Genomic DNA, 16,909 nt, shown 5'->3' on the forward strand with positions numbered 1-16,909 from the left:
AAAAAACCCAAAAACAAACAAAAAAACCCAAACAAAACCAAAACAAAAAAAAAACTGACAAAACCAATAGACCAAACAAAAAGTTAAAAACAAAACAACAAGAAAAACAAAAAACAAACAAGCAAACAAAAAACCCACCTCTGCTATGAGCTGGAAAAACCCAATCAACCAAACAAAAAAACTAAAAACAAAACAACAACCAAAAAAACCCAAGAAAAAACAAAAAACAAACAAGTAAACAAAAAACCCACCTCTGCTATGAGCTGGATTTTAGAGATAAAATTCCTGTCCTGTTTCAGCGGACTGGCCAGAGCCGAGGCTGTGCTCTGTGAGCAGCACAGGCTGCTGGTGCCATCTGCTGTTCTGGCAGCCACAGGCACATCAGGAACAGCGGCACAAAAGATAAAGACTTGGCTAACTCATGTCTGGCATAAATGAAAATCCTTCAGATGCTTGAGGGTCTCATGTGGCAATTTAGGGATAAATGAGGTTTTAGACAAAATTTATTTACATGGGAAATATCACAACCAAATCCTTTCTGACATATTCCTTGATGCTGCATGAAATTAGACACAATGCCTTTCTAGAGGCAAAGAATGGGATAGAAACAGAGATAGCCCCTTACTTTTAGGGTGAAATTACTTTTAGCTTTAGCTAAGTTAGTTACTTTTAGTTCCTCAGCCAGGAGTTCAACTCCTGCAGCTCAAAAACCCAGCAGTCCCAAGGAGAAGAGTACCAAGCTGGTTTCCTAAAAATTGTCTCCTATGTAGGACAAACAAAACCATCTCCATATGTAAAATCAGAGAGAATCCCAGCCTCTGATCCGGCTCCTCCACTGAAGGCACTTGCAGAGGCTCACCTGGAAAAATGCCTTTCCAAGATCCCCAGTTTGCCCCCAGACCTGGCCCAGACAGCAGATTTCAAGACCTTGGTGTGAGTTTCACAGGGGATATTATTTTGCTGGTCCCAATTCAGCTGCTTTGTATGAGAATCATTTCCACTGTTCTTACTGAGAGCTATTTATACTGACAATTGGGCTCTACCTTAAGCCCTTAAGCCTGCTGTCTGGCCAGAAAACAGGCTCCCCACCACCTCCCATGCCTCTTCCTGCTGGTGGTGACAGAGGTGCTGTGCCACACACAGGTGGCAGGAGGAATATTTGTGCCAGAGCACAGGCAATATAACTTTTAAATGTCCTTGTTTATTGTCACGAAAACCTGCAAACTGGAGGGCCAGAGGTGCTCGTGTGTCCGTCACGAGAGCTGCAGCTGTTGGGGTGGCACGCTGAGCTCGCTGGGGAGCTCCTGCCAGAGCTAAAATCAGCGCGCGGGCGGCGTGCCGGCGACCCATGCTCCGCACGCGTCCTGACCTTCCCTGCTGGGCAGCCCGGGGGAAAGCTCTGCTTGGAGCCACCTTCTCTGCCCCAATTATTTAACTCCATCTCCTAAGGACCAAGAGGAAAACCCCTTGTAGGGAACCACTGTCATGGAGAGATCGTGGTGAGCGCAACCCTGTCTGCTTTAGCGAGTGGCTTGCTTAGGGAAAGGCCAGGATAAAAGATTCCTCTCTGGAAATATCTCAGCTGCAAAACCCATCCACAGAGGAAGCTCATATAAAACCCTGGCTTGTTTTGCAGAGCTGTATCTTGCTGCAGCCTGCAGAGGACCCAGCTGGGGGACACGTCAGTAGAGCTCTATAGATATCAGGACAAGTGTCCTACCCAGGGCTGGCAAGCACCCAACAATGCTCACCCCTCCTCAAACTGCCTGTAGACAAGTCTGTATAGCCCAGACTGGCCAGGCTTAAATTACAGTGGAAAATACATTAGATACATCAAAATACATGAAATTAAACCCCGGGGAATGCTGCCAGAAAGCAGCACTAAGAGAGCTGTAAGAGCACCCAGTAAAACAGTGCCTCGAGGCAGCCTCCAGTAATGTCTTTATTGCAACACTCTGGGAGAACTTTAATCTGAGCCTAGCCAGTCACCCCACTAAAATATTGTTCCTGGGATTCAGCATGTGGAGAGCAAGCAGGCACCTCTGCTAAGCTGCCTTCAGAAGTTAATAGTGACAGATGACTGAGGATGTCTGCCAGCAATGCCACCTCTGTTATGCAGTAGCAAAGTTCCAAATTTCTCATGCTCGTCTGCACTCCTTTTCCACCACACTTGCTCAATCCCCTTGAAGTCCACAAATATGCACCAGCATCATTTAGAAGAGTATTTGGCTAATGTGGTCAGAGCTAATCTGAATTTACAAGATGCCCATGATAAGCACCTAGGCTAAAGCTACTGATCTGTTTGGCTCACTGAGAACATCAGATATTAAATGGAACAACAATGTCAGGAGAAAGGTCAGATGTGTCCCTGTTGTCCAAACACAGCCCTCACACAAACCTGCACTGCTCCTCTGAAGCCAGAGGACACATGCCAGCCCAAATGTGGGGTTGGAGCAGGGTACTAGCACCAGCCAGTGCTAGTCTCACACTTGGTTCAGTTCAGACTTGGCTGACTCTACTGGTGAGTCCAGTTTCAGACAGGTTTGACAAAGTGCAACCAGCCAAACCTGGCAGAGTCTAGCAGGGTTTACCACCCACGTGGAGTCCCCAGTGTGGGAAGGCAGGAGGGGAGGCTTGGGGACCCTCTCACAGCCCCTCCACTGCCTTGGGCCACCAGCCAGGCTGTGACAGCCTCTGGCAATGACACCTCCATGTGACTGAAACCTCCCAGAGGCTCTCCTCTCTCACGAATGGTGATGTTCAGCTTGCAATCACATTCTCTGCCCTGTCTGAGGCTCTCCTGGAGGAAGAGCCCTGGCTGTCCCCAGCAATGTCCCCACCCTGCCCCAGCCCTGCAGGTCACACCCTCCCTGGCAGTCACCAGCCCCAGCCAGCCTGTGACAGCCACAGGTAACCCTGGAACTCTTTGGGAAGCACCTGCTGGGACCTGCCAGCCTACCTGGAGCTCCTCTCTCCCGAAATTCCTAGCACTGGCAAGCTCCCTCCCTATCCCCAGCTCCCCTGTGACACAAACACCAGTTTGTGCCCAGCTTCTTTACACAGGAGTGGAAAGATGAGCTGGGTTTCATCAGGAAGTGACAAGTTCCTGCCTGAACTCTGAATACAAGAGCCAGAATTAATTCAATTTTTACTGTCAAAACTACCCCAGATACCAACTTGTCAGTGAAGATACCCAGTCTCTCCTCAGGGCACATCCCTTCATCTCCACAAGATGATTTTTGTTACCTTCACTCCTCATTCAGTAATCTCTCTGGAAAAAAAAAAAAATAGAGAAAAAGCTCCTATTTGTCTGCCTCAGCATTTGATGTATAAATTGAAGTGTCACTTACTTCAGAGGTCCTTGACAAAGCAATTCAGGAAGGAGGGCCCCAGCACTTGTGGCCTTTGCACCTGCTGCTTTTCCATTTTGGGAAGGGTTTAAGATGGCTGGAATAGCCAGTCTCTTCCCACCACCCCTGCATTCAAAAAGCTCCAAAAGTTCATCTGGGAATGACTCCCCCAAGAGGTGAATAATAGTTTAAATTCCTCAAGCTGGATTGTCTGGTGAGGGGATCCAAGTAAATCCCATTGACTTGTGGCAGAATTTCCAGAAGAAGGGGAGAGCATCCCTACACCATGGCCCATGCTAGGGCAGGACCCATCCCATCCTTGGGCCCAAATGGTCTTGATATGATTTGCAGTGACAAAAAAAAAACTGTAGAAAAAACCACCATTGATAACAATGCCAGGAGAGATTCTTTAGCCAAAATTCATTTATACCTTTTCACCCAACTTCTGGGACTCAGTATGAATAAAGCAGGAAGGAAACAGGAAAAGTTTGAGTTTGTGCTTGCAGGAAAGCAAACCACAAGTCATGTTTTCAAACTGGGAATCTGGGGAATCCCACAAAAGGTAAATGATTATTCAGTACCTCACACTGCTGGGCAGGGTTCTGCAAAGGAGCTGGGTTATTTCCATGGCCACAAAACTGATGAAGGCTGAGCAAGCCAAGCGTGAGCAGGATAACCCCAGCCCAGCCAGGGAAGGGCACTGCTGTGGGGGCAGACAAGAAGCAGTTTGTTCACAGACACTTACAGAGCAATGGCAGCTTTTTTGGGGGATCCTGCCCTTTGTGCATCACACAAAGCAGTTCCTCCAAGGGTTTGGGGCACAGGAACCCCCCCTAACCTGCTGCAGTGACACTGAGGACACAGCTCTCCACCTCAGAGATGCCCTTCCTCCCCAGGACACCTTGTGTGAAATGCAGGTGTGCAGTGGCCCTGCAGCTCTGCCAGCACCACAACATCTCCTCAGCTCCTGCAAGCTTCACTCCCCCAGCCCTGCAGGCTGTCACACGAGGCTGCTCCAGCCAGCTGGACACTTGCTGGCTCCACCAAGGTATCTCCCTGCACTCCTCAGGAAGAAGCTCAGGTTTTCTTTATATCCCAAGTGAATAGGAAATTCTCTACATTCCAGATCTCTGTAAGAGAGTCCTGCTTTTAATGAAGTTTTTCTACACTTCTCATTCAATGTAGAGAGCCACAATCGACCTGAGCTGGCAACTTTCCAGCACTCAAGGCTATTAGCATTTCAAATTATAAGCAATTGCAGATCTGGCCACCTTTGTATCTCACAACACTGGACCTGTTTTGTTCAAGCTAATGGTGCCACCCTGTTGACTTTCAAACAGGCTGGAGGGAATAAATTGCTGCAGTTTATTCCCATACAGCTGACATTCCCGCCATGCCATCACTCACAAGCAGGGATCTGAACATCAGAAATGTAACCCACCACCCAGACAGCCTCCAGACCTCAGAGGGAGCTGCTGGAGAGGAGACTTTCCACTTCAAGACTCGGCACTGACACAAACTGCTGGCAGCAAGAGCCCCAAAACCAAACTGATGGCTTACAGAGGTGAGTAACACTTTAATTTCTAGCATATTAACCATGTTCTCGGGATGTTTGACGTTTTTCAAATGTGGGGAATAGAGGCAGGGATATGATTTTCCTTTTCAGACAGCAGCATTCCTCTTGCTGGCACACCAAGCTCTGCTCTTACCTTTAGGCTCATCAAGGGTGGTCATTTGAGCATCCTGGCAACCCAGGAGCTCCAAACCCACAGCATCCTCGGCTCAGCCTGCTGCCTGCATCAGCATCTCTCACCCTGGCACCAGGAAGGTTGTGCTTTCAGAGCTGGAGAGGAGCCCACTGCCACCCAGGGCATCCCAGCTCCACAGCACGGGCACAAGGGGTGAAGCCACAACGAGCTCTGCTCCCCTGAATGTCTCACTTCATTTCTGGGGTACTCTGCAAGCAGCCAATACACCAGTGCTCCATTTAGTGTCCTGGGCTGAGAGCAGATGAAATGGGCCCCAAGACCCTCAGCTGTGATGTGGGCTGTGCAGCAGAGCACCCACGGGGCTCCAAAGCCTGCTCCTAAACATGGCTTGTGGGCAGGGGAAAGAGAAAAGAGGCAGAAGTGCTAGAAGGGAAGAAGGTGGCCAGAAATTATGATACAGCTTCTCAGTGGGTGTCTTTTCAGAGCACTGAGGACTGTAGGTAATGCAGGTAACCAGAACAGCAGCAGTGGGGTTTGGATTTAATCTTTCACCCTGTGCTCCACCCTGCAGCAGCTCAGGCTGCCCTGATTCTCTGCCAGCACATCCTTCCCAGCCCTGTGCTAGCAGAACACATCACTGCTGCTCCTGTGCCACAGCCAGGGAGGAAGGACAGCCTGTGTGTGCCCCTGCAGCTGGGGTGAGCTCAGGCCATGGGCAGGGCTGGGCACTGCTCTCCTCGCCTGGCCCAGCAGGGCAGGAGCCACAGCCCAGCCTAAGACACAATTAACTGTGGTAAATTCCAATAATTAACCCCTGGCCCATGTCTGTAGGTTTAATCCAGAGGGTTGTGAGAATGGCTAAGTGTGGATGGGGGTGTGGAGCCTCCCAGCTCCAAAGGAGCTGCTGGATGGAGGATTTCCTCAGCAGCTCAGGATGTGAGGCAAACTTGAGGGCAGGACCTGGCCCTATCAGGATGTGAGGCAAACTTTGTTTTCTGAGTATCTTCATGTTTTTCTTTTCAGTTGCATTAATTAGTAGGTTGGGGGTATCCAATAACTTTGTCCCTAACACTGTTATCTCCTAGGGAAATTCCTCACTGTTGTTGCAAAAGGCACCAAGAAAATTGAGCAGTGTGTCCTCACTGCCTGAGAGAGGAACTTTGTCCACTTCCCACAAATACAATTAACAAGAACTGTAACTCACCTCTACCTCTGCTAATTCAACCTTTTTACATTTTAAACCTAATTTAACATTTTTAACTCATTTACTGACCAGCTCTCTAAGCAGAAGCAACCTTCTCATTTTTAGCAGGGAGGGCAGGCAGACACAAAGCCCTGGCTGAGCTGTGCCTCACAGTGCACACATGCTTTTTATTGGCATTTCCTAATTTCCAAAGGTTACACAGGGCAGGGGACAGCCCCTTGCTGGCTGCCAGGCCTGCAGCACAATCTGGAGTCCAAAGCCACCCTGACATGGCTGTACTTGAGACAACTTTCCAATGCAGCTGGGTACACATTAAATTAGGCATTTTTGGTTTTGAGAGACTTTCCAATAATTAAGCAATATCAATTGTTTGTGGGAAACTTGTTTGGCACATATGCTACCTCTGCCACTCTCCAGAAGACAGGAAATTAAAGCCCTTCTGTATTTTTAGGGGTTTTCTGCCCAGAAAGTTTGTCTTAGCTGCCAAAAAGAAGGTAATCCAAGCACACACTGAGATCACTGCCTAGATGTGCTCTTGGCAATTAGCATGATGTCTAGCAAATCAACTTTTCACTGTAGAGCACCTTTTTACAAGAGGGGAACACAGGGAGTATGACCAGAAAACCTTTTCACCTTTTCACAAACACAAACAGGTGAAGCATAGTAGCAATGCAATGATTACAGGGTGAGAGAAATAGGTTACACATGCCTCACTTTTCTGAAGAAATGGCATTAAAATCTAAGAGTTTAGGTACTGCATGTCTATGGTTACAGATTTACAGCTCTGATTTATAATGAGTCAAGTGCAAGCTAAAATCAGGCCTGGCTGCCAATGGCCTTTGGGTGGAAATGAACATATTTGTGTAGCAATGCACTTGGGCTGCTCGACAGGCCCAGAGTTTTGTATGACACCAGCTGCTTCCATATCAAATGCTGTCCCTGCAGTTAAAATTAGCCTGATCCTATTTCTGGGGGGGATTGGCTGTGCAGCCACTGCCCATGGGCTGCTGGCTGGGAACAGTCCCTGCCTGGCACCAGCTGGGCACAGGGGGTCTGTGGGAGCCCAAATGCCACAGAATTCATTGAAACCAACCTTTCCTCCTCCTTGGGCACGGGCTGTGGCACGTGGCACTGTCACAGGAGGCGTTTGGGAGAGCTTGGAAGGCACAGTCTTGATGCCTGCTGGGCACAGATAATAACCATTAGAACTCATCTTTCATTCAAGAAACATCTGTGCAAGTTATTTAATTTTATGCAATCCTTTCTCTGCCAGCTCAATTTTCTGTGAAATGGCTTGGGGTTTGTAAAGTTATTTCCCTATAAAAGGCTGCCTTTGACTGTACAGTGACAGGTTAATTTAGGCAATTTGAACAATGGTGGTTTGGGGAATTGGCACCTTTAACTGCTTCATAGTCTGCACCTTAGCCCTACACACAGGCTTCCAAACTACAGTGCTTAGCAATATCCTGATTATTTACACTTTTTAAATGCACAAGTTATGCTCTGTGTAAAAGCTCCCAGACAGGAATGGTTTTCTTTAGCACATTTTACAGTGCAAGAGGTAGGTGCCTGCTCTGAGTTTTGTGGTGATGCTGCAGCACATGCAACAGGCTGTTCTTCCTGGCTTGGTTATATGGTGCATTCTGGCTCCCAGCAGTTTTGGATAATTACCACAAGCCCTGCTGCTGAATCAGAGCTCCTGGTGTAGAATCAAATTCTCTTTCAGATTCTGAAGCTGCCCTAGCTCCTCTGGTGAATAAATTAGGGGTAGGACCTGAGAACAAGTATTCGAGAGACCCCAGCTCTGCCCCACTGCACAGCAGCCCTCCAGCCTCTGCAAGGCCCATGCAGAGGAAAAAATTGTAGAAAATGCCCTCCTTATGTTGGCATCACTGCACCAGCTGCACCCCCTGCCCCCCCCCACTCCACAGCACCAACAGCCTTCTCCAGCACCATTTGAAGGTGCTTGAGATTACTCTGCTGCTCAGGTGGCAGCAGAGGGAAGAGCTTTGCCCCAGCTGGGGCAGGAGCTGGCCAGAGACTCCATCCCCTGCTCTGCTCCCCACTGCCAGGCTGCCCAGCCCACAGCACTGCACATGGCATGGGGGAGCCAGGTTACACATCCCTGATGCCCAGCAGCTGCTCCTGTGGTTCCCAGGCTCAGCACAAACCCCCCAGCTCCTGGGGGAACCCCAGCACTGGTGTGTGCCTCTGGAAAGGCACCTCTGGCCAGAACCTTGCACCAGCACCATGGGTGCATGGCCCCACCTCTCAGCAGCCCAGACAGACAATTCCCTGAGCAGTGGGCTAAAAACATCTCCTGGCCTGTCAGGGAAACCAGAGAGCTTCAAACAGCACTCCTCACAGCACCCAGACCCAGGGGTTCTGGGCTCCTGTTAGCTGTGCTCGTTCAGATCTCAGCCCCTGATTCTCCCTGCCTGTGGAAGGGCTGGCACTGCCTGTCTCAGGGGTGAGCAGTGCTGTGGAGCTGAGCCAGGACAGGACCTTTGGGCCAGACCTCACCGAGGATTCTGTGCACAGCTCCCCTGCCTGGGAGCAGCCCCCATGGAGATCCCTGCCCTTGCTGCAGCCCCCTGCACCCTGCAGCAGCAGCAGCTCAGGAGCCTGGCGTGCCCTGGGACAGCAGAGCTGACATTTCAGCAGGCTCAGGAGCTTTGGTTCATCTCTGGATCTGCCAGCTTTGATGATTTCAGGTTTACATGGCAGCAGCATCAGGCCACCAGTCAGTAACCACTTGAGGCACACCTGTGTGACAGAGATGACAGAAGCTACAGCAGGCACTTGCTGCTTTGCATAGCACTTTGGAGAAAAATGTTATGCAGGCTCTGCAAAAGCTACCCCACATTCCTATTTGCATCTGAGTGCAACAGAGCTACTGCTGTCATTCTGGAGACATCCCATTTGAATGTGTTCTCTTCTGAGGACACACTTTCCTTTTATTCCCATGCAAATGAAATCAGCTAAGTAAAATCATGATGTTTGGGGACAGAAAAGGCTCTTTCTCCATTTTGGTAATTACTGCTATAGCAAAGACATCCTGTGCTACACGATGCTGTAGCAGTTGCAATTCCTGCAGTGCTGTTCACAAAAATTCCTTCTTCCCAAAGGAGGGACACGTGTAACAGGTGTGGTCTGGGGCCAGGGGAGATCAGAACTGGGTGAAGAAAATGCAAACGTAAGGGCACAGCCAGGGCAGCAGAGTCATCCTTGGGGCTCTGGATAGCAAAGCCATGAGTCACAGCTACTGCACTGATCACACAATTCCCATCTCCTAAGCCTGCTGGAATGAGAGCCACCTCCTTGGAAGGTGTGCCCCACACGGAGCATGGGGCAGGACAGGCTCCTCACCCTGTGAACCCAATCCTCCCTCTGACGTGCCCAGAGCCCTCACGGGGCCACGGTGGGGAGGCCAGCCCTCTGTCTACCTTAAAAAAAACAAACACTGTGAGTTTTTGTATTATGGCTGAGGCTCTGCTTCATCGGGCATCCTGTGGGAATGGGAATGCCAGCCTGCAGCAGCGTGCAGGGAAAGGCAGAGCCGGGGTGGGACTCATGGGCAGCAGCAGCCCATGGATGCTCCCGAGGAGGGAGAGGGCTCGATGCGACAGCCTGCAGCAGCGTGCAGGGAAGGCAGAGCCGGGGTGGGACTCACGGGCAGCAGCAGCCCATGGATGCTCCCGAGGAGGGAGAGGGCTCGATGGGGCAGAGCTGTGCCCAGCAGAGCAGCCCAGCCCTGCTCCAGGGCACCAGATCAGCACTAACCCTGAGTTCTTATGGAGCAGGAATCCTGGAGACCGTGGGTGTTCCCTCACAGGTTCCAGGAAAGAATTCTGTCTAGCTTTGTTACAGCATCCTAACTGCAGCGACAGCATTTACAAATTCTTGAAACAACATTCTTCCCATGGCACTGAATGGTCCATAGGATTCACACAGGGGACCCTCAGCTTCCACAGACACAGCCTCTGGGATGTGCCTGTGCCGTGGGAATGCCAAAGACACAGCACAGAGCAGCAGGCACAGCATGCCCAGAGACTCCCCGAAAGCTGCTGCCTGTATTCACACCTGCACATCCTCTGCAGGTCACAGCCACGGGCACAGAGCCTTCATCCCAGGCCCTGCAGCTTCACAGGTCAGGCAGTCTGGGCTCAAAATCCTTCTACATCTCTGTAATGCTCTGCATGCAATGAAGAGGGGCAGGGTTGGGGTTTTTTTACAGGGAAGAAAGGAAGGAAATTAGCAGGATTTCTGTTTGACACGAATATACTTTAACAAGTATGGAGCCTCATGACTTCAAGTGGAAGCTTAGCATCTCTTAAAATAAGCTCTAGGCATCTTTTAATGTCGGTGCTTAAAAGGGGATTTAGTCACTTGGTTCTAGGAACTCCACTTTGACTCAAGTGTCCAATATCTGTCGGCAGTTCAGCTGTTATCCAAATAAGGGGAGGGAAAGCCAGGATTTTCCAGCCCTGAGAAACAGCTGTGCTCAGAAGAGACATGCAGCACGAGGGATAAAATTAATCCCCCTCAGCCCCATGTGTGAGCCACTCCCAGCCCCTGGATGAAGAGCCCGACACTCCCAGTGTGTCCCCTCGCTAGGCGGCCCCCGAGCCCCGCCAGGGACCCTGCTCTGCCCCAGGGCTCCCAGAAAACCCAGGGGAGATGTGAGTGGACAGACACTGAGGCTCCATCCCTTCACACTGCCCTTGGAGTGGGACATGTGCCTGTGGGGACAAGCACCCTGAGTGTGTGCCCACCTGCACCCACAGCCACGTGAGCCACACACTGGGTGTGCTTGTTCACCATCTCACCGGGGATGTGCCTTAACTGGTTCTAAAATTAATCTTTCCACTGTGCTCTTTTCTATATTAAGGCTACTGTTGTTCAGATGCCATTACATGCTGAGAGCTGGTGCTCTTTTCTTTGCATCACTCGCTCTGTAAAATGGACAAATCCACCTTAAACTTAGCAGTGGCTTGGAAACATGAAACACAGGACACTCATTCCAGCTGCCATGCTGGTCTCCATGCTTGACAGTCCTTGCTAATTCCAGAGGGAGCCTGTCCTTGAAAGCCAGCACACCTTTCTGCCCTTCCCAAAGGTGTATGGAAATGTCCACAGGAGTGCCAGACACAACTTTTGAGATGCAAATCACCAACCTGCTTCATAGGAGGCATTAAAAGCTGAATTCACAGAAAATGAGCCTCTGAAATTGTGCTCTTCCATGCTACCTGTTCTGAAAATATGCCAAAAATAAAAGAGGGCTTTGAAACATACTCAGCTGTATTTCTACAATTTAGGAAGACTCTCAGCAAGCTTCACATCCAACCAGGATTCTTCCATTTCTGTGAATACCTTATCAATGGCTGCAATAAGCTCTTTCAGCTATTTGATTATTTTCAGAATATCCCAGCTGCCCCACTCCCCCCCTGAAGAGCAGTGATTTTAAGAAATTGTTGCACAAATCACAACAGTCTCTGCAGTCCAACTGATCTTCTCAGGATTCTTGGAGTGTAGAAAGAGAAGCAAATAAAATCACTCTTTTCTCACTTCCTACAGAAGTCTCATTATTCACACCCCAGGAGCAACAGAGAAGCCACTTTATAATCACACATTCACACCACTAAGGAACTCACAACTAGAGAGCTCACTACCAAAGTGGTGACAATTTCCCTGTTTAGCCATATGGCACAGAAGAAATTCAGCTCCAGACAGAACTTTCTGCAGCCCACTGCCACTGGGAGAGCCTCATTCCTTGCAGACCTATTCATATCTCTGTTAAGCCCCACAGATTAGTGCCACAAGACACCCAAGTGTCTGGCACACACTCTCAAAGCTTGAACACTTCTGCAAAAATGAGTAGCACCATCAGGTACATGCAGATGGTTTGCAAAATGCAGCATTTCCAAAGTGATTGGAAGTTGTTTTCCTGTGTATCTATTCAAGGCTGCTTTTTAAATAAAAGACAAGCTGGTACATCAGTGTGATGTTGCAGTCTAGCTCTGCCTCACTCCTAAGTGTCAATTTTAAAAGTGCTCCTCCCCTCTACACACTCTTCGCAATGCAGTGTATTTCAGATCCAGCAGATGCTCTTCTTGTTCCTAAAACAGATTTAATGTGTTTTCCATTATCTAAACACCTGGCAAAAGGGCTCTGTGCAGATTTAATACTTTCCTAGCCCCGTGTTAAATTTGTCCTGGTGTTGCCTATAGCATAATTCTGCAGCCATGTCAGCTATTCAGGTAATGCCAGAATGTCGTCACTACGGTTTGTGTCAACAGCATGATCTGGATGTACCTTGTAATCATCCTGGTGTTGGGTTGCAAAGGTCCTTGGACTCTCCATTTGGCTGAGTCTAATTCTGTCCACTTCACAAAGATCTAGAGTTACACTAAGTAAAGGTTGACATTTACATGAGACACCAGGACTGCTAGGATGACTCACCAAGGTAAAACCTTGGCTAGATATTCTTTCAAGGGCGTAAATTGTAGGGTGATGACTTTTCACAGACTCGTAACATCACAGAATGGTTTGGGTTGGAAAGGGTTTTGAAGACCATCTCCAACTCCCTTGCCATGGGCAGGGACACCTTCCACTATCCCAGGCTGCCCCAAGCCCCATCCAGCCTGGCCTTGGACACTTCCAGGGATGGAGCAGCCACAGCTTCTCTGGGCAGCCTGTGCCAGGGTCTCACCATCCTCACAGGGAACAAGGTCTGCTAACCTGCTGTACAAAACCTCTCTGCTTAGCAAGGCAAACACTGCTTAGCAAGGCAGAGGGGCAGGTCACACACAGAGCTCCTCAGGATGTGGGATCAGGGTCCCAGAAGTCTGAGAACTGATAGTTACAGAAGGCTGGAGCATCACTCATAAGGAAAAGGAGATGTGCCAGAGAGAAAACAGATACCTCAGAGTGACCTTCCAGTGTTTTCTTGGAAGCTGAATGACCTCCTCTCATTTTTACTGCTGAGTTGGAGAGCCACACACATAGGACAGCTTTGGCCTCCCACAGAAGCCACTATTTCAACCACATGAAACCAATTAGCAGTGGCAGAGCTTGTCAGCATTGCAGCCAGTGCCCAAATGCTCTCAGGACATTTACTCTCCCAAATACACTCTGCCCTTTAGAGCAGCACCAGCCACCATGTTCAGCAGGCTTGAAAGTCCCCTGGGTTACTAAATATCCTCAGCCCTCAGGTCATTAGGTCTCAATCAAAACCAGGGAATTCAGACTAAAGCAGTGACTGTCCCAGCACTGAAGCTCATAAGCCTTTTATCTGTTCCCATGAACTCTCCTTTACCTAAATCCAATATTAACAGTGAGAGCATCCAACACACTCATGAGAAGCAAACTGTGAAACAGAGGGACCACACAAGAGGAGGTGAGAACAGAGCACCTAACGTGAGCCATGTGTGTGAAGGATGAGTTTGTCTACAAACAGAGGTGCTGCCAGCAACGTGGATTTCAAGGACGGCTTCTGCTTTTTAGTACACACCTACAGCAGCCAAGAACAAGCAGAATTCCCAGTGATGGGGTCTTCGCTCAGCTGAACTGACAGGATCTGCTCTGATGAGGGGTTAACCCAGCCTTTCTCAAGCACTGGCAGCTGCAGCAGCCCATACAGAGCTGCCTGTATTTACTGTGGGAGCACTGACTGCCTGGTGTGTCACAGGGCACCAGGCCAGGCACACTTGCAGCCCTGACAGCCACCATCCCTTGGCCATGGTCTCTGCCACGTCAGGAGGTCTTAGCAGCAGTCATCGCATCGAGGAACTAATGCCATGCAAGCAACTGTCTTGAGCACAAATTCATAAGCTGCTGCTATTCCTGCTTAGCGCTAAAGTTCAGTGCCTCTTTCATCATTCTGGAAACTTGTCAGGAGCTGCTCTGATTCAGTTCAGTAGAGCAGCCTGTCTCCAGGACCGTGCTCCTCACCCCAGTACAGTGAGGGCAGGGCCTGCTGCAGACCTCACTGTGCTGTGGTCCTACACCACAGGTGCCACTGTCCCCTCTGGCAGGGAAACCTCTGTGCCCTCTGTTCTGTGCTTGTGTGAGACCAGACTGATCATGGACTTGGAAACAGACTTGGACATGAAGACTGATGGCAGTTCTGAGGATAATGAAGTCTTTTGTTGTGCAGAAAAAGAAGGGGCAATGATCCTCCAAAGCAGTTTTGTTAATGGTGTCTCAGGTGCATGGGACACTCTCTAAAGCAGATATATCAGTTCAGGAACTCCTTTCACAATCTGAACATGTCTGATTTTTCATCACCCTTTTTCTTTGGAGGCAAAATAGAAAAAACCCAAATCACCCAATATTCCAGGTCCTGAAAACTGACTGTACCAACTGTTACCTGATAGACTGGAAGGCAGCACCACAGGAATCTGTGGTGGAGTCCAGCCAGGACTGGTTTGCAGTGGGAACCCAGGGCAACCCAAAAACATTCCCAGGCCATGCTCCCACATCCAAGGGTTTGGGATTATGCAGCAGCCCTTGCATCAGAGCACAGCCCTGTTGATGGCCTCATGCTATAACCTTGGACAGGAGCCATCCTTGAACTGCTTGAGAGACATTTATAAATCAAGAGCAACAGCCAGAAATATGAAAGCCATGGGTGGTCCAAGTCCCTGGGTAACTGTGCCTGGGCCCTCAGTGACACTCTGCAGGTGTGAAGGAGGCACACAGGGATATGTTCCTATTTTAACCAGGCAAGTCCAACTAGGCTGCAAAATCTCCATGATAGTAATAGGGTGTCACTGTTATGGAGAGTGCTGGAAAGAGAGAGAGAGAAGAGATCTCAAGCAAATTATTTGCACCAAAGAGCTATGCAAAGCCTCTGAGGAATTCAGACATGTACACTGATTTTATTTGATAAGATGGGTTATTTCTAGCCTACTGACCTCTTGAAGGCAACTAAATCCCACTCTGCTGAGGTACCTCTGTCTCTCTACACCAGGTACCCACCTGTAACTCCATCAGTATGGCTCCCAGACAGGGTGACAGCTAAAAGATCTCAAATTTGCATTGCTTTACATAATGTCTAACAAACACTGGAAGTGCCAAACTCTACCATGTGAGATTGACAAGGGTAACATCCCAACCCTGAAGAAACACCCATGCTCTTCTGACTTAGAGCATGTCAGCGTGCCAGAAAACAGCTGCCACCTCAAAGAGTTCAGTGCCAAACCATGACCTCTCACATCTGGCTCCTCACAGAGGCAAACACAAAGCAAAACTGCCACACAGACTAGGAGTTCACAGAGGAACACTGCAGTGGCTTTAGCAAACAGCAGCTCTGCAAACATCTGCCAACACCTTCAGGTGCTGCCCGCACAGCCACAGGCACAGACAGGCCTTGGCTGCAGGTGACAGCAGCTCCCAGACAACAGCAAATCTGATGCCACAGGGGCCAAGAGAGGGTGGAAGCTGCCCTAATGGATGGGGAATGCAAATCCCAGGGCCTGCTTCTGCCTATGAGGATTGCCTCACAGCAGAGAGCAGCAGGGGACCTCCATGGCTCCTGCAGCCAGCAGAAGCTCGGTTCAGCAGGTCCATGTCTTCTCCTGGCTGGCAAGCCAGGCTCCATTCCTTCCCCCAGCTGCAGGCACACAGGCACAGGAGCACTGTCAGCGTGTGTCACACGTGCTGCTGTCCTCACCAGGCCACTGCAGAGGCAGAGAGTGACAACAGCACTGCTGCTGCTCCTGCAGGGTGTCTGTCGAGGCTGGCCTTGGTCCTGCTGCAGGTGGCCCCAGGGGAAGGAGGGTTGGCATCTGTGGCACACCAGCAAGAACAATCCCTCTTGCAAAAGGGAAGCAAAGATGAAACCTGTAAACCTTTAATCACCACGGTGAGCCATTAAAATCTCAATAACTACTTTTTCTGTGTCAAGGCAGTATGCTACAGTCTTCATGCAGGGGGACCTAGCAGCTGGTCTATGAGGTTCCATTTTTACTCTCCCTAAAGTAACACATGTTTTTTTAGACTTTCCCATCCAAAGACAGGAAAACCCTAGTTCCAGCATGAAGCCAGGTTTCACGTGTAACTTGGGTCTTTTATAAAGGTCTGTATCAATAATCTTGTTAAAGTGTCTCCATGTTCTGGAGGTGACCTGAGCCTACTCTCAAATACTCAGGATGCTTCTGTTTCCTCTGGCACCTCTGTGTGATCCCACCCAGCCTGTGTTCAGTTCACAAAGCAGTCATTGCTGTGTTGTAAGGAAAAGGAGACAGCTCTAAACACACACTGCTTTGTGTTTGTCTCTGCAGGTTCTCAGGGTAAATCCGAAGGCTAAGCCTCCTTGCAAGTCTCAGCATCCTGTCGGGGCCAGAGGAATGTCACAGTAAGTGATCCAGATATTATTGGATCAAGGATACTCAGCCTCCTAAAGCCTCTGTCTCTGTCCTGCCCTGGTTTTTTTGCACACACACTGGGTAAAAGCAGAGAGCCACCAGTGTTTTTCTGCCCACTGGTTCCTCAGCCAGTGCAGTCTCTCACAACCATTCAGTTCACCAGAGTTACACCACTTTAACTCAGCCTAATCTACTGACACTCAGAGAGCAGCTTACACATGTTTTAAATTATTATTTACATCATTCTAGAAATATTTTGCAAGGATCAGCTCAGGC

The 16,909-nt window shown here is 49.4% G+C and overlaps 1 long non-coding RNA gene across 1 annotated transcript in view; it reads right to left on the reverse strand.

Moving 5' to 3' along the window:
• LOC120498437 overlaps positions 1–16,909 on the reverse strand; it is a 64,658-nt gene that overhangs the window by 40,128 nt on the left and 7,621 nt on the right. The gene's annotated exons all lie outside the window — the stretch shown is intronic.

Source organism: Passer montanus, unplaced genomic scaffold (genome assembly GCF_014805655.1).
Source record: "Passer montanus isolate IOZ18808 unplaced genomic scaffold, ASM1480565v1 scaffold15, whole genome shotgun sequence".
Classification (NCBI taxonomy): domain Eukaryota; kingdom Metazoa; phylum Chordata; class Aves; order Passeriformes; family Passeridae; genus Passer; species Passer montanus.